The sequence below is a fragment of the Anomalospiza imberbis genome, chromosome 5, assembly GCF_031753505.1.
Source record: "Anomalospiza imberbis isolate Cuckoo-Finch-1a 21T00152 chromosome 5, ASM3175350v1, whole genome shotgun sequence".
In the NCBI taxonomy this organism is placed as follows: Eukaryota; Metazoa; Chordata; class Aves; order Passeriformes; family Viduidae; genus Anomalospiza; species Anomalospiza imberbis.
The window spans coordinates 34,343,592-34,368,092 of record NC_089685.1 but is presented as its reverse complement, the minus strand read 5'-3'; the positions used below and the strand labels follow the sequence as shown (position 1 = coordinate 34,368,092).

The following is a 24,501-nucleotide window of genomic DNA, read 5'->3' as shown; positions in this document are numbered from 1 at the left end:
ATAGGGTGATCAGTAATAATCACCACACTGCCACTTATTCTGTCCAGTGAGGACAGCATCAACTGGAGCCAGGTGGCAGGACCAGAGGCAACTAAGGCCAGGACCTTTTGTTTCCAGGACACCAGAAAGAATCTCTGTACAGCTCACTGATGGTCTTTCCTATGTTGTTGAGAGGTTTTCTTACTGCTACAGTCCTCATCTCAGTTCCTTGCACCCTCTCCTCTCACCTCATCTCAGTTATCTGCCTCTTTCTCCATTTCCTTTGTTCAGCTCATCCCTAGCTCATATCTGGGAATTTGCTACCACCATAGCTGCCAATCTACGATCACTTATACAATGTAGTTTTCTTATTTTGCATGCCTGTCTTATTCATTTAGACTGTACTCTAAAGAACAGTTGGTAACACCTGCCCTAATATTTATACTGCAGCCATCACAGGAGATGTGACTGCAGCTGATCATCACACACAGTGTAACAGACACAAAAGCTCTCAAGCCAGCATCAGCTCCTTGGCAGGAACATGTCTACCAGTCCAAACTGGTATCCCCATTTTATGGCACAGCTACCTTACTTTTGTCTGTTCCCATGCAATGAAAATATTCTGCGTCCAAGAACTGGCAATGAGAAGATTCATTTCAATTACGTTAAAACACTGTTATGCTTATAATAAAGTGCCTTGTACTTCATCCTTAATTTGCGTACAAGTTATGAGGGGGTTTCATGTGCAATTCTACACTTACAGAGGTATTACCTGATATTGTACTACTTATAACCCTTCTAACCCTAAACTGTGAAGACACCAAACACGCATTTGATGGGTACAGGCTTTTAAAAGGGAAAGTGTACAGTTTGTCAGTAAACTTTGCTTAAATAAAGCTTCCTAAGAAACTACAGCTACATCTTATTTACAGTCAGCAGAGAGATGACAAATCTACTTTTTTATTTTTATCTTTAAAAACTTTCTCTGCAATAGTTCAAGAGACAAGGGAAGAAGACATAATGGTGGACGACCTTGAAATAAAGAAACTCTCAAGACATGCTGTGCCAATTAGTTTACTTTTCTTACAGAAACTGTGTTCTTACAGATAATACAACTAGCAAGTCCAAAGGTCCATATTCAGGAAACTCAATCATGTCCTAAATAAGAAATATTTTAAATATTAAATATTAATAAAGTATCTAAAATATTTTTGTAAACACTTTTAGAGTTTTGCTCATACATACTAAGGTAAAAGAGGCCTGCCACGAAGTCTCGCCCTTCCCTTACAATCTGAAGGCTATATAAAAGGAAGTCTATGTGGCAAAGAGAAAGGTGAGTGAAGAGAAGATGTACCCATCAAACATTTCAAAAAACTTACTGCATGGCAAATGAAGTTGAGCACAAATTAGTACGGATTACACTGTAAATAACCAGTGAGAACTTTAATGAATAAACAGTCTTTAGGATGACCTATTTCTACCAAACACACAAAAATTATCTCATCAATCTGTCCAAGTGGTCCAACAAACTTGCAATTTTGGATATAGGCATGTTTTGGAAACACGCTGGCAAGTATACTTGACTGGTTCAAAAACGTTTGGTCGTTACTTGTATTGAAATATCCTTTAATTACCTACTACCAAAATACACAGAATTATTCCAGTTAACAGCCTCTAAAGCAAAACGTTCAATCTTTACCCGAACTACACAATAAACTAGCAGAAGGGCATGATCATTTGTATTCATCAGCATGGTGATACAGATGCAGAGTCTCTGAGCAGGTACTCTCCCTTTTCCAAAGCTTTACTACACACCAAAACCTTGTTACCCAGTGTCACTTATTTTAAGCAGGGCAGATTTTACATGTGGTCTCACCATAGATAAATCCAGTATTTGCTCTCCTAACTCTGAATTAGCTTGTTGGTCTTCATAAAAAGGAATAGCCTCTTTGAGCTTTCTATAAACTTCAAGGCACCAACTGCCTGCCTGTGCCTCCATCTCACCACTGCTACTGCTGCCTGTGCTAGCTAGATAAATCCTCCTACCTGTAAATATCAACAGGGATCCCCAAAAAGTTGTACCAGATCTGTGAGAACTAAGAGAAAGATTATCATTTTGCACTGAGTTAAGAGACAGTCCCCTCAAACCACCACTTAAAAACAACCAGACAAATTAACAATAGCCCAGCCATGTATACCACTGTCTGCATTTTCCCCTAAAAATCTACATATATACACAGTATGAACCATTAAAGGATGCCATTAAAACTTAAATGTATTTTCCAAGTCATCCCTTAAATTTATTGCTTAAAGTATTTTCCAAGTCATTCCTTAAAAGCCACATCTTCAATTACCAGAAACTGATGCTTCCAAATTCAAAATACTGAAGTGGTCTTACTTATTTAATCTATCCAGAAAAAGGAAGGAGTACAAATAGCAAAGCCAGATGTTGTTAATAACATCTAATTAACACCACAAGATTCCTACTGATTCACTGCAACCCCAGAAACCTGGGGTTTCTGGTGTTTTCATGCAACCAGGAGAGATAGGATGTTTCTGGGAAGAACAGAGAAAATAAGTGAACAGCTGTGTCTAACAGCACTGCTCACAGTCAGTAAAGCTACGAGTTAATATTAAAAATTTAAGTTTATTGTACTAATATTTCAATCATTCTGAATTTAAAAGTCAGGAGAAATCCCAAATAATTTTGCATTTTAATATATTCTGCACACCCAAGGACAATACTAATCTAGGCAGAATGTACCCAAAAGTCCAATTATTTTGCAGGTAGCAACAAGTACTTAACATAAAAAAGAAATACAGAGGTTAAAAGAAAAGTGTGCCTTTTCTACTCCTATAAGCCCATGTTAATAATGGGTCATCTTTTATGTCAAAGATTTAAACATTACAGCCAGACAGCTTTCAAACAGTTGAAACTGTGAAAGCTCTTTTGACCTTGTACTCAAGATTAAAGCTAAACTTCCAGAAGTTTTGAGTTTCTTTTTAATAGTCTCTTTCATAATTAAAAAAGAAAATCTCACACATGACATTAAATGTGTCCTAGAAGTCATATTTAAGTACATGTGATACAGAAATGAATGTGAGGTAGGAAGAAGGATGTAAAAAAAATCCATAAACAGAAAAAATTCAGTTGTATTCTACAGAATATAATTTTCATTATAAGAAGTACTTTAACCACGGTGTTTGATTTTAGTTGCATTAAGGGAGTAACTCAAGATGACTGTACAACTTTAAAAGAAAAAATAAATAAAAAGGCCAAAACAGTGAATATTGGTAATCAAACAGTTGTGTAACACTCACTAAAGATTAAGCTGGGCTACTCCATAAATTTTTACACTGGCAACCTCTGCTTGCTTGCCTGAAAAAACAACTAATTTCTTACTACTGTTGTGAAATCACAGGGATGTCCAAATGACTCAATACTAATATTTACATACCTATGTCCTACTCCACTTGTTCTTCTTAATATGTTGACACTGAAGCCCAAAAATGCCAAAAATAATTATTTTTAAAACTTGTAATTTTCTCTACTGCAGTTATGTCTACTAGAACTGACATAATAAGAGGTAAAAGGTAGTAACAAAACCCATCTCTTCCAAAACCAAGCCTATGTTTCTGAGGTAATACAAAGTCATTTTATAATAAGGATGTATCTTTTCCTCACATGTATAGAAAATAGTTGTAATTTTATCAAGTAGTGTAAAGCTTTCCTTTTGTAAATTAAAAAGTCATTGTGAGGCGAGATGTATTAAATTAACTGTTTTTTTTTCTCAGAATGCTATTTTGTGTTCCCCTCAGCTAATCTAAAGGTGACAGCAGCTGAAACACATGATCTTTCCTGCTCTGGCCATATTCTAATTAGCCAGACAGGCTTCAATCCCAACTACTGCACTGGTCTTGCAGATCAAATGACTGCACTGTGACCAGTGCCAACAAAAGGAAGGCTGGACCATGATGCCTAAGGAGAAATCAGATCCTTCTTTTTTCACAGCAGGTCACACTTCAACCATCTTAAAGTTGTCATGAAAATAAAGCTTCATTGTAATCTAAGATTATACTACCAGAATTTGCCAAAATAAATTAACCTGTGTATCACTGCTACAGAATCCTACAGAAAATCCAAGGGAAAAGGAACTAATCTGTAGCCTCTGAAACTGCTTTCTTTTAACATACATTATGCAAAGCTAAGTTCATATAAAGGCAAAGTTATGTGCAAAGTGTAAATCTGTTTAAAAGTTGGGAAGAGTTTTATACATACAAAGTACAGTATTTCAGTTGCAACATGAAAAATTGTAATGATAAGGCTTATTAAATCTAGACTTATACACACAGCTTCTTGGTATTCTACAACTTCTAACAACGCTATTTCTAACTTGCATTTACACTACAGTCTAAGTGTCAAAAGTTCTGCACAAACACAGATTCAAAAGTTCCTATATATTAAAGAGCAGGATTAGTGACAATTTAGCCGGTACAGATTTTGTATTCTTACAGAAGTGCACTTAATTTTGCATTTTGTTTAAAATAAGGACACAAAGCCTCATTTAAGTGTACAAGTTAAGATTAAGCTCCTGACAGTTAAGCTGTTTCAGCTGACTGATGGAAGTAATTCCCATCATTTCTCAAGAAGTCAAATACAGATATCAAGTTTTAAATTACACTTTATATAAACACTCAGCATGAAACCTTTGGAAGTTTGTCATTTTCTAAACCTGATCACTAAAGTATTCAGCAAGCACAGCTATAAACTGAAAGATTTTTGTCCTCGCATCTGCAAAAGATAAATAGGAGAAAAATTAATTCAGAGCAAGAACAAACTTTAGGCCTTCACATTTTATATCTGATTTCTAATGACAGCACAAGATAAATTATTTGCTTTCACCTTACACTTACTACTGTCCTAGTTTACTGAATACCAGTTTAAAAACTTATACTACTTGGCTTTTAACTTTCAAGTTAAAAGGATATCTTTGAAATTATAACTACGTATTGTCTGAAAATATTTTGGCACTGGCACAGAATCTGCAAAGAATAGCCCAAGCTTTAACTTAATTACTCTTTTACAAGAACTGTGGTTTGAGAAAACACAACAACTTCGTAAACATAATAATCACTAAGAGTAATTGCCTTTGGCAGTAATGTCCCAAAGCAAGTTTGGATAGCCAAGATAAACCATGATTCCTATTCTTTCTTTCTGTACTTTCCAGTTAATGTAAAAATTCAAAAGTAAATGAAAATGGTGCGTCTAACACTGCACAAGCAAACAAAACACAAGTTTCTGTCAGAGCAACATTATCAATAAATAATGAAATCAGTCAACAAGAGTATGTTACAGAAACTGCAACCAAACAGTAAAATCAGCAAAAGTTACGTTATTTTCTAGAACAGAAATAGAAAGGAACTGATGGAAGTTTGGATGCAGTTAAAGAAGCAGTGTAAAATAACCATTATGCTACTTACAGTGTACTTTAATCCCAGATACACCATCCACTTACTGCAACCCCTCTGTATATACTGGAAGACACCCAAAAGCACAGAAGCCACTTATCCCTGCCTAAAAATATTGCAAGGATTTTGAAAGCAATTTAGAACTAAGAAACATGATAATTATCTGATGTTAAGACAGTAAAACACCATAATGCAAATTCTATATGTAACAGGCAAGATTAGGATAAATTAAAGCAAGAACATAAAATTCCCAAAAATCAAGCTTCTTCCTAACTGATTTCAAGGCCCCTTTCTTTATCAGTTCCCATACAATTCCCCGTGCTGATTCACTGCCTTACCTTATCTTCCCCAGCTCGTACAACTTCTGTTTTAACCCACCAACCTTTAGGCTGCTCACTTGTGCAAAACACTGCAAGTTTTCACAAGTCCAGTTCTACATCTGAATTGGATGTATTCCCTCTAATAGCTGATCATTAAAATAAGTGAATTGTTACTGTGTTTGTTAACATATGTGCTTTGATACCACTGTACAACTCCAAGTAAATTACTTGACTCTGAACATTTTCAGTATTAGTAAACTAACATCCCTACACTCCTTCATATAAATTCCAACCCATTTATGTTGTCTATCTGAATATGTAGTTCAATTTCTGTACATTACCCCCTAAACTACAGCAGGAGAAAACTGTTCAATTTAGCTGGAAGTCAATACTGTTTAACAAGGAGGACTTTTAATTTACATTATTTCAGTCATTCTATACACACCTGTAACGTCCCAAGTGAGAGGGATGCAAAATGTAGTGCAAACTGGAAAAGAAGTAGTTAGAAAACTTTTAAATAATACATGATAGAACCACAACAAGATTATATTCATACCCTGCTTGTGCTGTGCCAGCAAGTAAAAGCCTATAGTATGATGCAGCAAGGAGGGCTGCTGTCAAATTCTGAAACCTACCTATTGCTGCAGCTTGACATAAATTCTCCTACTACAGGAGTGACTTTTGCAGACAGCCCTATTACACCTTCAAACAGGTGAGCATGTTAACTTTGCCCTTTCTAACAACCCCACACAGCAGCAGCATGAATCAATTAACCCAATGGTGTAATTTTTCAATTATTCAACCTAAATTGCATTCATTCTTGACTGCTGAGGCAATACATTTTGTCTGTTATATTCACTGAACTACGACCAAATTGGATAGGACAAATTTGTATGCGTATGTTAATGCCATTTTTGTAACTTACTATGTATCGAAGCAAGAGCTGAGTTCTTTAACCTCTAGCAAACCTAGGCTTCCTTGATGGTCATCAGATAGCTTAGCGAACAAGAAGCAATCATAGCATTCTAAGAACTCAGTCTGCTACTTGTGTGGTACTGTACATGACTCATTTGAGAGTTTCCCTCGGGAATCTTCTAAAGTGGACACTTATCAGAAGTCTTATTATATTTTAAGTGTTTAAAATCTCTGCCAAGTCACTACTATAGACTTATGCCATCAATTGTGAAATATGACCTTCGTTGAAGCACATCTAGTAGCTCTGTTAGTTAAAAAAAATACTAAAATAGATTTATAAATAATGCTTAAAATCCATATGAAAAGCTGCAATGCACCACAAAACCCACTAGCACAATTCATTACATTAGGCACAGGTCTAATGTGGGCCTGTGAATGCAGACACTTCATAGAAAAGCATTTACAGTCTTCTTAGAACTAAAATGAAGTTCTGGGAAGTAGCAACCACCATCACCAAAAAGCCAGCTGATAAATTCACTGTACTCACTAGGTGCCAGCCTCCCACCAAAATCCCCACCTTATTCAGGAGAAAAACCCCAAGGCACTCACGAATCAGCTGCTAAACTGCTGTAGTTTACACCATGGCCTTGTAAAGCAAACAAACAAAAAAATACCATAAGGCCATACTGTAAACTCATTTACAAATAGTTCAATCATAAGTGTGCAAAAGGATTGCAAAACAAACTATAGAAAAAAGTTTACTACCTGCCCCCAGATATGCCATTTCTGACTTAAAAAACCCAAACCTACTGATACTCACTGCCACCACTTCACACAAGTGTACAGCTGGTGGGCAGAAATGTGCTAATCAAACAAATTAAAAATATAGTTAGAGAAAGGGGGGATGCTCTACTCACTGTGCATCTCCACCAGTATAAAACTTTCAAGCCTTGGAAATAAAGTGTTTCTATTAAAATATTAAAAAAAAAAGGCAAAAGTCCCTGGTCCCAAATTATACAATATTTAGCAATGACCAAAGGAAATCCAGCTTCCAGATTTCAGTTATTTTTGCCAAATTTCCATTTAACAATGGTTTTACTTTCACCACTAACATAAGAGCAATATATTCACAAATAGTTTTGAAGCCCAAAAAAAGTTTAAATAAATTCTGTTATTAGGATTAGCCTATCAGCAGCTCAGCAAATAGCGTTTAACATACAAAAATTAATGTCAAACATTTCTGGTTACAATTCTTAGTAACAATTTTTGTTGTATTTTATTCACAACTCTAGACTTGTATTTCAAAGACAACACTCCCTTACTCTTTCTAGTTCTAAGTTCTTTTTACCTGTCACTATGTAGTTACAAAATTTCCTACAACTACCCACTTCGAAACAATTCATTCACACTGAAAGGCAATCAGAGATGTGACCGCTGAAATATTCCGGTATTGGAATTAATTCATAGAAAGCCTTTGCAATGAATGTCAACCAAAATCTCTCAGAAATCACTGTCAGACCACAATATTTAGTATTCAAAGTACTACATTAAAAAACGACTTCTAGTGTTCACCACTGCTAGACTTTATTACTCCATCATCAGAAGTATTCTTCTGTGATATAGTCATGATTATAGAAGGTACATTTCCCTGGTACAGCACACTCAAGAAATAATATTTCATACAGAATAAACCTAAAGTGTAACTATTTTAAAAGCTCACTAATACACTATGATAGGACACTACTGATAAGAATCCAGTGCACCCTCCTTAATGCACTGCTCACTTTAGAAGTCATAATCAATGAAATGGTGCCACTGCATCCAGTCCTCAATGCAAGAGCTGCCTGATATGTCACATAACAACTGATTCTATCTCTACTTATCAGCATAAAGTATCTCCTAGTAATCAACATTTAATCATTTATTTAGAGCTTTCCCCAGAGTACACCACTTATCATTAAGTACTTTAGTCTGTCCTCAAGGCCTCAGCTGAACATGTTTCTTCTCTTCAGACATCATCCTACAACTTAAAAAACAATCCTTCCTATGGAGAGCTTATAACCAGTAAAGCTAAAGTGATATGGTAATGACACAATCAAACTTTTAGAGAGGTAGTTTTAATTTGATACTACTGAGAATGTTAAACTGCTTTTCACTTTGATATGAAACTATTTTAGAACCATATAATTTACAGTTACTAAGTTACATCCACTTAACAAACAGAATTCTATATTACAGCTGACATAAGAAATACAAACTCTTCAAGAGAAGTAAATTTAAATTTAGCAGAGATACATGAAGTTGTGCTCTATGGGACTAGTGAATAGGGACTTAACAGAACAATGAACTCTGAAGCAGAAAGAAATAAATATTTATTAAGCAAATGTACTGACACTTAGGGACTAAAATAATTACAAAAGAAAACAATTTGTGAAGGTCAGATGATCAACATAACACTGTAGACAGCGAAAATTCAAGACATATAACTTGAACTTTAGATTTTGAAGAGCATTTCGTTGCGCTTTACTAGTAGAAATATTTCAAGAACCTAAGTGTCCATAAGTATCTAAAAATAAGAGCCATAATGTACACTTAAACCCAAAGAGTCCTACAGAAACTAGAAGCTTATCTAAGTTTCTGGTGTATGTTGTACCTCTGAGACAAAACACACATTGCTCTAGAACTAAAGAGCCACAGGACAAGCTGGAAATGCTCTCCAAAGCTCTGTTATCAGAAAAAGTTCTGGAACTTAGGGAGGGAGAATATAAATACTGCACAAGAAAGGTTCACCTCTCTACTGAAAAAAAAGAGGAGGGAAGAAAATATAAAAAAATTAAATTGTTTGTCTGAGGTCTATGTCGCACCTTCCCTTTTTCATTTCCTCTATACATTCTTTTCTAGACCAGCAGTTTTTAGGACTGAAGTAGCAGGGCTGACCAATTAGCATGTATTACTTAGAATTTCTCCAACTATAGGGACAACAATATTGTTAATATAATACTAAATAAATACCACAAAGTTCAAGCTTAGAGAACAATTTATTGGCCTGGATTTAATATTAGCTTGTTTGTTCTTTTTAAGATCTAAAAAGTCTTAACTAAATACCTTTTAACAACAAAGATTAACATAATGGCATCCCTCTTAGCAAAACATTGGTACACCTGAGAGAATTAACACCCTAATTATCACTGCCCTTGTCCTTTTACATTTATGACAATACAAATTGATGTGCAACACATAGACTACATTCTCAATTTCAAGCATGAAAGTCTACTCAGCAGATTTTAAGAGAAGAAAACATAAGGAAACTGCCAGGACACAGAAGAGAGTCACAACGATTTAACAATACTATCCTAAAACATTTCTAAGACACATACAGCAAGCTATACATTAAAATTTATTATTTTATCTATTATAACTAGTTTACTTTTTCATGGTATTACCAGACAAAAAACCTCAAATTACCAGTAGCCACAGCAGTTTACCTTTCTCCAAAATAAACCCCCAAAAAATCACAAACGAAATGCAAAAAAAAAAAAGCCACAGAAACCTTGGGACCAAAGCCTCACAAAGCATGAAAAAAATATTTAAGAGTGACTTGGCTTTCCTTAATAACAACAACAAAAAAAAAAAGTATTACCTCTGTTAATATTAGCACTAGTTCTACAATAAGACAAGTATATGACAAAGCACTTAATACTACTCTGATTGCCAGTTTACTTCAATTCTTATATTATTTCAATAAAAGCTGCAGATTACATCTGCCTCACCAAAGAAACCTGCCAAGTGCAGAAAACAATATTTACTTACCGAAATCACATATGATACTAAATGTCCACAAAATTTGACACCGTATTCACACAACAGATTTTAAAGCATGCCACTGGTATACTTTACTCCAAAGTAAAATCACTGGACAAATAAATCAGATTTAAAAGACATACAGCAATATACACTTCCCAAGTACCTACAAGAAAAGATATAAAGGTATTATGTATCCCTGACCATTTACAAGGTTTAAAACGTTATGTATCTGTATAAGCAAAGAGACAACAGGAAACTCTAATACCCAAGAAGAAAGGTCAGAGGTGCAGACGTTTTCTCTTGTAATAGTATGAACACATATAACATCTCAGAAGTTTTGTAAATCAAAGTATATGAGATGAAACATAAGTAAAGACTTGGGGGAGAAGAAAAGACAGATTCAAGTGCCAAAAGTAGCAAGGAAAATGACTATGATGCAGAAATATGAGACACGGGTCTTTGAATTCAAAGACAATAAGTGAGCTTTAGCTTGATGAGGAAAGTAGCTGTCAGACTACTGAAAAATTGTAGCAGCTGTATTTTGAACAGATTGCAGAGATAGGAATATCAGCAGAGGGAGAAAGTACTTCAAGTACTCCAGATGGCAGATACAGAAACTCCATTTGCAAAGACAGAAAAAGAAAATGTGGTCTTGAAAATGCTATTTGGACAAGGAAGGAGTATATTAATAAAACATGACTGTGGACTCAAGGAGACGAAGAAAAGGAAAGGGCTATTCCCAAACAAGTGCCCTCCCTGGGTGAGGGAGGATTATTACACTGTCAGCAGCATTGCAAATGGCAGGCAAATGAGTTAAGTTTGAGAGAGAAGATAAAGAGCTCTGAAACATTCAAAATGTTTATGATGATAAAGAACACTTAAAGGAAATGCAGGACTGAATGAAGATGCATAAAGAGCCATGAAACTCTACAAAATTTACAGCAACCTAAAATACAGGAGATGCAGAGATTTCTATGAATGTTGCACACTTTGGGATTAGTGGGAAGAGGGTACAGAAGTGGGAAGATGTTTGCAGTTAAGCAGCACTGCAAAGGCAGGAGAGGGTCAAGGCTGTGACAGCCAGGCAAGTTTCCCAACATCATATGTCCTCTCATTCCCACAAACCTAAAGCAGCTCAGTTACACATTTTATAAAAAGCCCAACTACACTTTGAAAATTTAAGTTCTTTTTAATTGTATTATTGTACCACCTGACAGATGCACAACAGCAACTATCTTCAATTACAATTTTTGTGGTGATTTATAAGCAAGATCATATTTTATTTAAACTGAAATTTGTGTTCTAACTACATGCTTCAATCAGTGTGGAGTTACTGAAAAATACCAACAGCTACAAAGCAGTCTAACACCTTCTACTTGTGATGGTTGCCTGAAAAGGCTAAACTTGTTGAGTGACATCAAGGGGGAAAAAAGGTCCCCTTATGTTTCAGTAAGATTTTCTTAAAAGAAAAACAACTGTGCTTTAAAGGAATAATTCAAAGAGATTAAAAAAACAAACAAAAAACCCAAAAAAAAGAACCAAATGCTAAGATGTCAGAAGAATCTTAACATACTTCCCTGAAGAAGTAGCCCTCCCTGTGTTTGCTTGGTATCTTAATTTGCCTCGGGTTTCAAAACCCTAGGCTTGCCAAGAGCTATTCCATTCGAAACCTCAGGAATTCCATTACTAGTTTTCAGCTAAATTAAAGGAAAATAGAAGCATTCAATGCATGGCAAAAGTATGCACAAAGTGTTTGTTGATACTCATAAATAGACTGAAAAATTTAGCCATGTCTGATGGATAACTGCTGCAACTCAGTTTTCTCTGCCATGCTGCTAAGCAAAAAGCTACCGCTGTCAGCTCAGACAAGCTCAGCATAAGATTGATACATTGCTACCAAGATTGAACACAGCACTAGATCATTCATTTCTCACTTCAAGTTTAAATATAAACTAAAGTTTGCATTTCTGCAGGAGAAAAAGAGGAAATAGTGTGAGTTCCCTCTTTAAAGCAACTGCTTCAACATCTCCATCAGGGAAAAAATGTCTCACTGCCCTAAAACATGGCAAAATCAGTCAACTCTCCACCCTGTCAAACATCTTGCAAGTAATGAAATAAAGACATTTCATCTCAGAAATTCATCTAGTATTGTGCTGATGAATATTTTTCCAATATTCACACAATTGGGTCTTTTCCAAATCATATTTTATGATTCTCAGCAAGCAGTATTACTACAATCACATTTGCCCAATAAATAATGGTAAGAATTAAATGTCCCCACCTGCATATTGTGCCAGGTGTCAAACTATCACACAAGAAGGTAATATCCCTGTGCAAAGCAGTTAAGAAAATCTTTATGAAAGACAAATGCTTCATCTGTGTCAAGGTGTGCAATCCCAGCAGATAAGAACTACTATGCAGTTTAACTTTTTTGGCAGCAGTGAAAGGAGAGCAGTGAAAATACCAACACACTATTTTAAACTGCAGCTCTCATGAGAGATCAAAGATCTGTATCTTGCATTAAAAACACAGGAATCCAGGTAAATAGGATAGAGAGTTTATTTTACCCTTTGAAAGGCAGGAAATTAAAGCAACTTTTCACCACCGAGTCAGCAGCACTCAGTATGGATCAGGGGTTTACACTAACCATCACCACTGTATGAATGACAGCAGCAGCATCTCAACCCTGCCAGGACCAAAATCATGATGAAGAAAAGCCAAGGAAAAGTCAGTTCTTCAGACTGACAACATGGGGCTCTAGTCTATGATGACCTGAGCGTCCATACAGAAAAACTATCACTATCTCAGATATGCCAACTGCCCGATAGTATTTTACTTTTGCTACAAGCACAATTAATACAATATTTGTAAATTAGATTTTTATAAACAGAAAATTAATAAACACATGTACAAGAAAAAGCTTAATAGCAAGATATACTTGAACATCTTTTCCGTAAGATACACATTTATCATAAATAAAGGAAAGAAAAAGGATAAGCTTAAAACCTACATTTGGGGTATTTTTTTAATTCCTGGTCCAAAAATATAACAACTCAGACGTCTTTCTATCTACAGCTGAAACAGAACCTAAACATCTATTAAAAAAAAACAAACAAACAAAACCAACAAAAAATCCCCACTTCTCTGAGAAGAAACAGCAGGTCTAGTAACTGGCTGAGTCTAGAAGCTGAAGTGAATAAAGGCCATCCAGCATGGTCAGGTATGATTGTAATGCCATGCAACACAATGATTTTACATTTGCAGTATCTGAGAGGAACACACTGCCTGACACAGATACTAATATTACTCTGTTGATTGGGATTCAAGCAAAAGTTCAGGGATTACCCTGGACCACCTGAGAAGTCAGTGACATATTATATATCACTCCTGTGACAAGGAGCTTCTCATCTCACTACCACGCATATGGACGTAAAAGCATTTTAGAAAAATAACAAAATAAAACATGAAATTAAAGTACTCTAAGACATGAGAAGGAAACAGTTAGCAATCACAATGCCATTTCCACTAATTAGAAAAGAATGCACATAGTCAGTCCCAAGCATGCAATAATCATGAATTTTTATTGTATAAACATCAGAAATAAGTTATTAGTTCTTTTTATTTAAGCCAAGAGGTAATTATTTCTGTTGTCATTTGAAGCTTGAGGGGAAAACTGAAATTGTGGAGAATCCCATGGTTGCAGGAAGAGGGAAATCAATAAAGAGTGAACTAAATTCGCCATCGTGATTGTTGCCACCCTGCCAGATGCAGTGAAGATTAAGCTTTGAAAAGTATAGTTGGAGAATACATGACATACATACATTGCACTATATTTGGAGAATACATGACATACATACTCAGACATTTGTATGCACACATATGAGAAATCACCACACACCTATTTATCACCAGTTCAAGTTTAAAAAGAATCGTCACATTTAGCACTGATTACACAGAAGGGCCAACAACAAAAGGTGATGTTTAGGAACAGAAAACTGAAAGTCTATTACAACTGCTGTTCTACAACTCATACACAACCAAAATACCATCTGCATGCCCTACATGAAACTACACATCTCTGGACAGCAGTTTTCAGCTAACAGTTCCTCAAATCATTTTGATAAAAAACCAGTAGCAGACAAAAATAAAACCCATTACATTTTTACAGAAAATATTACTTAAGAGCTGCAGATAGGTCATCTCTTCCAGCAGCAGCTACTGCCCAGTTACTCATCACCACTGAGCAAAGAGAGACTACCGCCCATACCGACTAGCAACAGAGTGAATCATGTAAGAGCACACTTATCCACTTTGGGAAAAATTAATCAAGGTAACTGACCAGTGAAGGTAGGCTGAGCTAATACTGTCCATTTAATGGCTCATTATGCCTAAAGCATGTAACACTGCATATGGCTTCTCTGGTGGAAAGGATTATTACACATGGTAATCCATGGCAGAGAAGGAGAGACAAATGGATGCGGGACACTCTACAATTTTCACAGATATTAGGGGAGAAAAAAAACATATAAAAATCAATGCCTATCCATATGCTGAAACATTAACTACAACCCTTACGACAGGCTGAATAAGACAGATTTTGAAAACCACTATCCATTATAGTTACTTAGGAAGTCACAGACTGCCTCCCCAGAAACTGTGTGAAGTCAGAATGTGTATCTTACATCAGCCTCACAATTTTCATATATTTGTTCTGTCTCTTTAGCTACTTGTTACTGCAAAATACCCTGCCATTTTCTTAGTGGACACTCTGATCACTAACTTTCCTTATTTAAGTTTTTTAAATTTAAAAATTCAATATACATGCCAAACAAATTCATTTGTGCAGTAATTTGATGAACATCAGTTATATGAAACAACAGGTACCAAATAACTTTTTTTAATTAGTTACTATACAAAAGGCCAGATTCTTCCTCCAAAATCTCTTCAAAGCACAGAATGAAACCACACACACAAACAACTCTGGTTTAAGGGGTCTTAGATGTAAATATTCCGAAGAACCATAACCATATGATGTCTTCAAACCCTTAATGCTGTACCATCTCAACTTCACAGAATTAGGCCAGTATCAAATATACTTGAAACTGGCATCATGTGTCAATGTCACCAAAAGAAACAGACACACCCTGCTCCCCTTACTGCTTGCTTCCATCCCCATCTCTGCGCCAGCACAAATGTTTGTGCAGCAAACTGATCCAGCTCAAAGCGAACCCTTCCCTGCCTGCCCCTCCCCCAGGTTAGTTCAATCCTCAGCCCAGCTCACCACATAACCATACAAGTATTTCCTGCACAAAGGAGGAAGCAGCAGAGCAGGGTGGAAGCAAACAGAACCATGTTTTTCAATGGTGGAGCTGGTCTGTGCCAGCTGTAGGCCAATGCAAAGCAGTAGCAGGTCGAAGGCTGGAGTCCTGCAACACCAACAGATCTGTCTGCAGCAGCCTCACAGATGGAGGCCCGTGGTGTGCCACTCTTGCCCTTCCTCTCTGGGATCCCACCCCTCCGCTCACACAGCCACCGACAGCTGTGCAACTGCCGGGAGAGTCGGTTCAGGGTGCCGAGTCAACTGAAAAATAATTCTACCAAGAAAAAAAAAAAAAAAAGTTGCTAATTTTAAGCCAGTACAGGTTCGTGAACCAGTTCCCAGTGCCATCCTTACCAGCAAAAGGAAGGAAGAGAAGGAAGGATGCTGGGAAGATGGGAGGTCCAATCTTTATCAGCTTGGGATGGTGTGGAAACACTCAGACACCACCACATTTAAATTCAACTTGCCTGCAGAGCTCAATGTGACTATTTTAATCAATTTTTTTTCCTAAAATTAAACCTTATTCCAATCTTTGCAGGAGCCTAAGCAGCCATAATCGACTTGGGCACAAGAAACAAGGCCAGTTCACTACATTAACCACCTTCACCCTTCATATTCAATAAAACAAAGAGGGAGCATTACTTTCTCTAACTTAATGATAGTTTTACCAGATAATTGTTTTAAACATCACTGATTAAGTGACCTCAGATATTTGCATACAAAGAACATACATGGAATAAAACCACTGCAGTCATGTTAAGTATTATCTTAACCATAGTTTAGTACTTACAAGGAATTTAAATGGTTCTGGTGATTAAAGTAGTCTAACAAACTTCTCCACTCAGGAGTGAATTTCACCCCTTATTCAAAAAGTTGTTTTGCTTAAACTACAAGTCCCAATGATCACAGAAATTAATAAAATCAATTTCAATGAGGTCATAATCAGACACCTAATAAACATTGATGTAGCTACTTTCAAACTAACTTTTGAGCAACGAAGTATCATAAGTAGGAGTACAACTGCTAGCAACGATTTTTTAACTTATAAACAATAGGATTTATAACTGAATTGTTAAATTTAGCAGAGAACTATTTCCATGCAAAGTAAATTAATGTTTATCTTCATCCAGTTAACAAAGAAAATAAATATAATCATATCAATTCAAAAGATAAGACCTAGCAACATTATAGTTCAAGAACTGAAGTGTAGAAGCAAATGCTTTTTCCTGAAAACCAGTCTTCCCAAGTGCCATACATCATATTTTTCCAGTTAATGAAACTCTCTTACAAAGCTAGATTCTTTTGCACACTACCCACCTGCCTACCACAGCATTTTATAAGACAATTGATCTTCTCTTTAAGAGAAATTTCTTGTATGATGAAAAAGTGTTGCAAAGTACTCTGCCTATAAAAATTCTAGAGAACAACAGCTCATTTTTACGACAATTCACCACCAACACTTGACACAAGACACTGAACTGGAAAGTGAGCAAAACCCTGAAAAGCTATTTAACCATATATTCATACAACTGCTAACACACTGTTTCAACAAGCATTTTCAAAGCATTCTTGACATGGAAGTAAATACACTCAGGGACTTTCTGTCAAGGAATAAGGTTCTTCATTTTGTTCCCTTTAGCGTGGAGTTAGCAGTACTTGGATCTGAACTGGTGATTTATACTGATACAGGTTTCCTTTCAAGCAGGCATAGACAGGTGTGCTGTTCAAATGCACTTGCTAACCAAGGAAAACAGACAATGAATTTCCCTGGCAGTTCTGCTGATTTCAACAAAAAACCAGAATGCTTATTGGATCTGAACCCGCATATCTTAATACCAAGACACTTTAACAGAGCAATAAATCTTCAAAAACTAGTTTTTCATTTTGCCAAATACAAATACACTGTAGAATCAGCAGAACAGATTAAATGACAGGCTCATGACATGGAATTACTGCTAATGTTAACATCATTAAAGATTTATTCAGAAAACTCTTTTTGCTCATTACACTAAGCATCATTTTGTCACTAGGCCTTAAAAAAATTCCAGGAGTACTTAAAAGTGACAAATAAAATACTTGTTAAAAATATTAATATCAAAGTACAGTTGGCAATATTTGCAATACTTGCTGAAATCTATCTTGATTTCTACACTATTTCTTCATTGCAATAATAGCATTACTTTCAACTCACAGTCCAACAACATCCCTAATGATTTCTAATTATGATTATCACATTTTATGCAATGACTTTGAGCAAGATGCAGTGACCAGGAAGATGAAAAAACATGCGTTTTTCTTCCAAAATTTCTAGTTTAGATGAGCACTCAAGCCAAATCAGTGCTGAGACATCTTTTGACACCTGCGTGTGTTCAGATCTATCCTTGCTACATTTACGTGTCGCGGTATGTCAGAAGAAGGGCAGTGTAAAATGACGAGGAAGTGAGCCCGGTATCGCTTTCATTCATATGCACAGCATCCCTCGCAAGGGCCGGGAGGACGCCTTCCCCTGGCAGGCTCTGTCTGCCAACCCACTGACCCGACAGAGCTCTCAATGAGTCTCAGGGCTCGCACCTCGAGCGCCGTGGAATAGCAAACGCACTTGTCTTGGGAGGCATGTGACGGACAGAGCTGCCCTAGAGGAAGGTGCGAGGGCCTGACAGGTGACACGAGAAGAGACACAGCCATCAGACACGCCGAGAACCGAGTAGGCGGTCAGGCAGCCGGGACCGCTCCCCGCGCCAGACCTGCCTCCAACACAGCCACAACACGGACAAATTTATCGCCTCGTCTTTTGTTTCTAAACTCGCACTCCGCTCGCCCACCCGCGCACCCGCCCCAGCCCCAGAGTAAGGCAGCGATCCCCCTCCGTGCCCGGCCTTCCCCGCCCAGAAACAGCCCCGGGCCGGAGCCCCCCGTGCCCGTGGGGGCCCAGCCGCCACCGAGCTCCCGCGCCCGGACCCACGGGGAAAGAGAAGCAGGTCCTACCGCGGGGCACGTCCCAGCCCGGCTCCCGGGGGAGCAGGCCAGACAAGGGGCTGCTCCGGGGCCGGGGGGACTCCACTAGGAGGAAGCTGCAGCGGAGCCGGCCAGGCACCCCACGGAAAGGAGCCGGGAGAAGGGGCGAGGGCCAGCACCCACCTGGGCCATGAGCCCCGCGCTGGCCGCCGGGCCGGGCCGCCTGTGACGGGCGAGACGGCGGCCCCGCGTCGGGCCGGGGCACAGCTGCGCCTCCGACCGCGGCAGCGACAGGGCCGCGCTCTGGGCCGGACCCTGCCCGGCTCCGCTTCCGGAGCGCGGCACGATCGCCTTCCGGGGCAGCGCCCGGGGAGCCGCGGGGCGGGCGGGGCGGGCGTCCCGGTCCCGGCACCGGCACCGGCACCGGCACCGCCCGGGCGGCGGGGCGGCCGCGGGGCCGGCGGGGAGGGAGGCGGCTGCGAAGCGTGTCTTACTGGTTCCTCGGGTTAAAAAAAAATAAATAAATAAAAAATAAAAAATAAAGCTGTAATTGCACTCTCAGCTCTGGGAAGAATTGGCTCCGTTTGCTCTAACTGTTGGAGCACTCCGTGTCACGCTGCTACTTCAGGCGCTGCCGCGGTGACTCCTCACCTACAGCCGTCGGAGCTGGGCTGTGTTAATAAGGTTGTACTACATGCGGCTGAACGCAAAGGCAGGCGCTGTGCACATAAAAAACAAAGATACAGCACAATTGATGCGGGAAACAAGAACCAGAGGAGCTGCCACACCTGTGCAGGTTTGTGGAAACACTTAACGCTCCTGTTAGCAATGCAAAAGCGCCCACACGTTTGTTCTTGCTCTCGCTACCTCCGTGTCACCGTGTCCGTTGCCTCTTTATAGACCAATGCGTGTGACAGATCACACTGTGATCTACAATGAATATTGAATGTGTAGGTTTTGTCCCAACATACACAGAAACACACTGCTCACAGTCAGAGCAGCCAGCAGCCTGCATGAAATTCAGCTTTGTCTCTTCTTGTTATCCGCCTGCTTTGGCTGTAATCTAACTTCTGAACTCTTCACCAAACAATGCCTTTCACCAAGTTGCTTCATAGAACAGGTCTTCTATGTCCCTGACTTTCTCAGGAGTTGTGCAACTCCTCTTTTGACTCTGTTTCAGTCACCTCATGATAAGGAGAATAGAAAATCTTGCTTTCACAGTTGCTCACTTTCTTCCCTTCCCTGGACAGTTACTGTTTTGTAGCAGAAATGATGAAAGTAAATGGATCACAGTACTCTGTTATCCTAAGATTCATTTAATCTGTAGGTTGTGTGAGAGTTGAAAAAGCTGAAGTCCATGCAGAAATTTTTTTCAGCTGGACATGCTAGAAAGGTGATAATACCTAGAAGGAAAAGGGTGGAGAGAGCACATCTGGGGTTTAACATTTGTACCACCGCAGCTATTGGCTCCTGTGCGTGTGAGTCAGGACCCAGAGGACTAGATGGATAAAGCACAGCAAATGGGATTTTCCTATATCTGAGTTATGTAATAGGAGAAGTCACATAGCAAATGCTGTCATCTAACATACAGTATCTGCTCATATGCCATAAACAGAATATACCAATGGGCTACAAAGCAGCAGGCTGTTCTTAAACATCTGCAGGATTCCTTGTGACCTTCAGGTCACAGGACTTGCCTTAAAGTCTGTTCAGATGCAGTTGTTGATCCTGATCTGTGAGTTCACCTTCAGCTAAGTATTGTGCCTTGCAATTTTTCACTAGTCTTTTCAGCAGTGGCTGGATGAGCAAAGAACAAAGTTTCGACGTGTCTCTTCTTCTGGGTAATTTATTTATTTTCTCCTCCCTCTGGCACTCACCACGCCTTCACCAGTTCATTCAAATGGCTGCACTTAAATTATGTCAGGATTTGTATTAAATTAGGATGGCACAGCATCTCTTTGACAGTCAAGTTCAACATCTTCATCAAAGGTGAAGTGCTGTGTTTGTTCATGTGTGAAATTCGTCATCCTTACTGTTTACCTGAGCAATACCTTACCCAGCTCACTCAGATTTACTGACAGACCAATTCAGCATTTAGATACTGGACCTGCATTTTGTGGCTGTTATAGATCTTTCTCCAGGGCATTTTCTTGCTTCTTGAGACCTTGCTGTCTTGGATTCCAGGTGGGAATTCTTGTTCTGTTGTTGCTCCTTCTCATTCTCACTACACAGACATTTTGGATCCATGACATATTTTTTGCTGCTCCTATCTAGAATCATTTCTATCATCCCAAACTGAGATTATTGCAGCTCTGTCCAGATGCTGCATCAATTACAAGTCTTTCAAAGATTACATAGCTGCTTACAGACTTCTGTAAATTATGAATTTTTATTGCTTTACGTCCTTTGATGGCATATTCATTTCTATTAGATCTTGCTAAGCTTTCTTTATGTCAACTTTGAAGTCAAAAGCCTTCTGTGTTATTTCATTGTAGCTCACATTCTCTCTTTTTAAAAATTAGGTGCTACTACTATCTTTAAAGCTTTTCCATAAATGTTTCATCCATAGATAAAATTTGTAAAATTATTATTTTAGTAACTAAATTTTTCAAATTGTTTGCTTCAGCATTTCTTTATGTGGTGTTATACAGCCACTACAGGGTATGCTAAATGCATGGCTTTTCTGAGGCAACAGAATTTAAAAATTAGGTCATTAGGTCAAGATGATACCTGACACATTTTGGTGCCTTTTATAATGAAATCTGGACTCTGCAGATCAAGTGCTTATGCCCTTGGTCTGTGTTGATTTAGGCAGTATTCAATTCTGTAAGCAGGAGCGCAGACCAGTCACATACATTTTAACAGCAGATTTTTTTCTCCTGTACTGAGCACTGGTGAGGCCTCGCCTCGAGTCCTGTGCCAGTTCTGGGCCCCTCACTGCAAGCAAGGCATTGAGGTGCTGGAGTGTGTCCAGAGAAGGGCAATGGAACTGGGGGATGGTCTAGAGGGTTAGTCATATGAGGGGCAGCTGCGGGAGCTGGGGTTGTTTAGCCTGGAAGAAAGGAGGCTCAGGGGAGACCTTATTGTTCTCCACAACTACCTGAAAAGAGCCTGTTGTAAGGTGGGGGTCATCTTCTTTTCCCATGCAACTGGCAACAGGACAAGAGGAAATGGCCTCAAGCTCCACCAGGGGAGGTTCAGGTTGGACATCAGGAAGAATTTCTTCATGGAAAGGGTTGCTAACCATTGGAATGGACTGGCTAGGGAAGGTGGTGTGTGGAGTCACCAATGCTGGAGGTGTTCAAGAAGCAACTGCACTTTGTGCTATGGTCTAGTTGACACGCTGGTGATTGGTTACAGGTTGAACTCAGTGATCTTAGAAGTCTTTTCCAACCTAATTGAGTCTGTGATTTATCAGATTAAAACAGTGTTTTCTCATTTATTTTGTATTCTCTCTTAATATCTGGACCTGTCAAAGAGAGGACTCTTGGGGAATAGAACGCCAACTACTTCTTTCTGTTTCTGCAATTTCCTTTCATAGGCTGTTCAGAGATTCATGGCAACAAACTTGTCAAAGCCATGAAGTGGAGACTTACATCTCTTTTTCAAGAACTTTGGAACCTTTTGCATTTCATGTGTAGTTTGACTTCTCCTCAGGGAAGTCTTTTCTGACCGGTATGAGATATGTCTACACCAGCACAGAGCCTGGATGTGTTTTCGGAGATGAATATGGACTCAGATCCTTAATGTTTCAACTATAACTTCTACTCTTGCAGTAAACATAGGAGAGTATACCATTTCTCTTTAAAAGAAATCATAGGAACAGCCTCATGACAAATCACAGAAGTTTGCAGTCGCTTTGTTTTGTAACACAGAAGGCCTTTGATATTGCTGTAGGCACCACCTAACACAGCTATAGGTGAGGGCTGTATTATAAATACTCTTTCCTGGTTTACGACTGCAGCAAAAACATGTTTCTGGTTGAAATCAGTGCAGAAGCTTGTGCACTTTCTCTGCTATAGGAGGCTACCTATAGTGATTGTATTCTGACCCACACTTTCCAAAATCCATTTGACACTAACAAACCCTTCTCATTAAAAATTAAAACCCACACATTCTGACTGTGAAAACATTTCAGAAGCTGGAAGACAAATTTACAAAGGGAGTGTGCTAACTGAACATAATAACTCCAGTCACATCACATTCTTTGTCCCCTCATGTGTGGTATGTTAAGTAGAATAACCCTTTGTACATCACATCAAGAAGTTTTTGTTCTCACAACCAAACAAACCCCCTGCATACAGTAAGGACTATACAGCAGCTACTTATGGCCAGATCCTGCCCTTCTTATGAAAGCACATCTCCACAGTATAGTTAATATTTGGGTATATTTTTTCAGAAGGAAGTGCAAGGTTGAGCTAGTTTAAACTAGTAGTTTACAGCTTCATTGAATATTGTCATTAGTTTTGATTTCACTATAAAGTAAAAAAGAAAGTATAAATCTAATAGTAAATAAAGGTATCTTGCAGCTGGACATTTTAATTCACATAGTGATTTTTTTCCTGAAATGACTGCTGGAATATGACAAACTTTCTGCTCATACAGGGAAAAGTGGAGCAGACCTGGTCATTCACGATTTCTTCTGATGACTATTTGTATTGCAATCCAGTTTTCCTCAGTTTTATAAACTGTCTTGTCCTTGTACAAATAAACCCCTGACAAAGTTAAAGGACCCATGAGTTCTAAGTAATATTCTATGAATGACAGGGTAGTTGTGACAGTTGGTCACAACTTTGAAAGGTAGTACAATGAGTTGCAAAAATGTGACTTTAAACTTCGGTACCTCCTCTGACCTCATTTTAGTCTGAGCTTGCTGTCTGACGTATTACGTAGTTTATTCTTAGAGATGCTAGATGTTTGCTCCTTTATCATTTGAATATTGAGAGCCTGAAAAACATCATTCCAAGTGCTTTTTGGGCCTCACGAGTATATATACTAATTCCGTTCTCACAAGTTAATGTTCTTTGTAACCAAATTGAACTGGTTTCATTTCCCAAAAAGACTTTCATATGCAGTTTCTGTAACTTTTTGGTGTTTGTTTCCCCGGAGAATCATCAGTTTGTTGAATGTACACACGTCTGTTTCCAGGTTATTACGCCTATAATAAATAAGTGGGATATAAATCTAATTAAGGCCCTCAGAACCCCGTACACTTGACTATGTGCTATGTACAAAAGAGTGTCCAAAGAACACCATCATAATGGCAGACTTTTAAAAATCAGGCAACTTGTGCAGCTGTGTTTTTAACTTCCTTGTGGGCACCAAGTATGATAAAATTAGGTTGCCTATAATACAGCATTTTTCTATTTTGTGTCTCTTGGGGGACAGAATAGAGGCCTCTCACAGGAGGAAACAGTTGGTTATTTTAAATCTCTGCATGCAGCAAGTGCCTTTTACCTTATTCATTTAGTGAGTAAATACTTAGATATTCTTAGGGCATTTGTCATTGTGTTAGTTGATACTTCATTATCATTAGTGGAATTATGTCTGTGCTTCTTTGGCAAGAGAAACAATAGAGATTCATTTTGTTTACAAGGAAATGTGAGTTAGGTCTGCAGCAGATCTTGGTACTGCACAGCTCAGATTTGTGGCAGTTAACATTGAATAACCTTGGTGCTGGGTGAATTCAATTGCATCTGGTTCTCTGTCCAGGTTCCCTATGTGGTATGTGATGGAAGA

General features: G+C 38.4%; 1 protein-coding gene across 2 annotated transcripts in view; it reads right to left on the bottom strand.

Annotated features, from left to right (window-relative positions):
* The window catches only part of FRS2 (fibroblast growth factor receptor substrate 2), a 46,910-nt gene extending 27,786 nt beyond the window's left edge, over nt 1-19,124 (bottom strand). The window contains exon 1 of one of the 2 annotated variants that reach the window (XM_068190187.1): nt 18,946-19,124. The gene's annotated coding sequence lies outside the window, so the exon portion shown is untranslated. Of the gene's footprint in view, nt 1-9,788; nt 9,808-18,945 lie in introns of those variants that run through there. The other variant, XM_068190188.1, reaches the window with a different exon arrangement.
* Nucleotides 19,125-24,501: the final 5,377 nt, after the last annotated feature.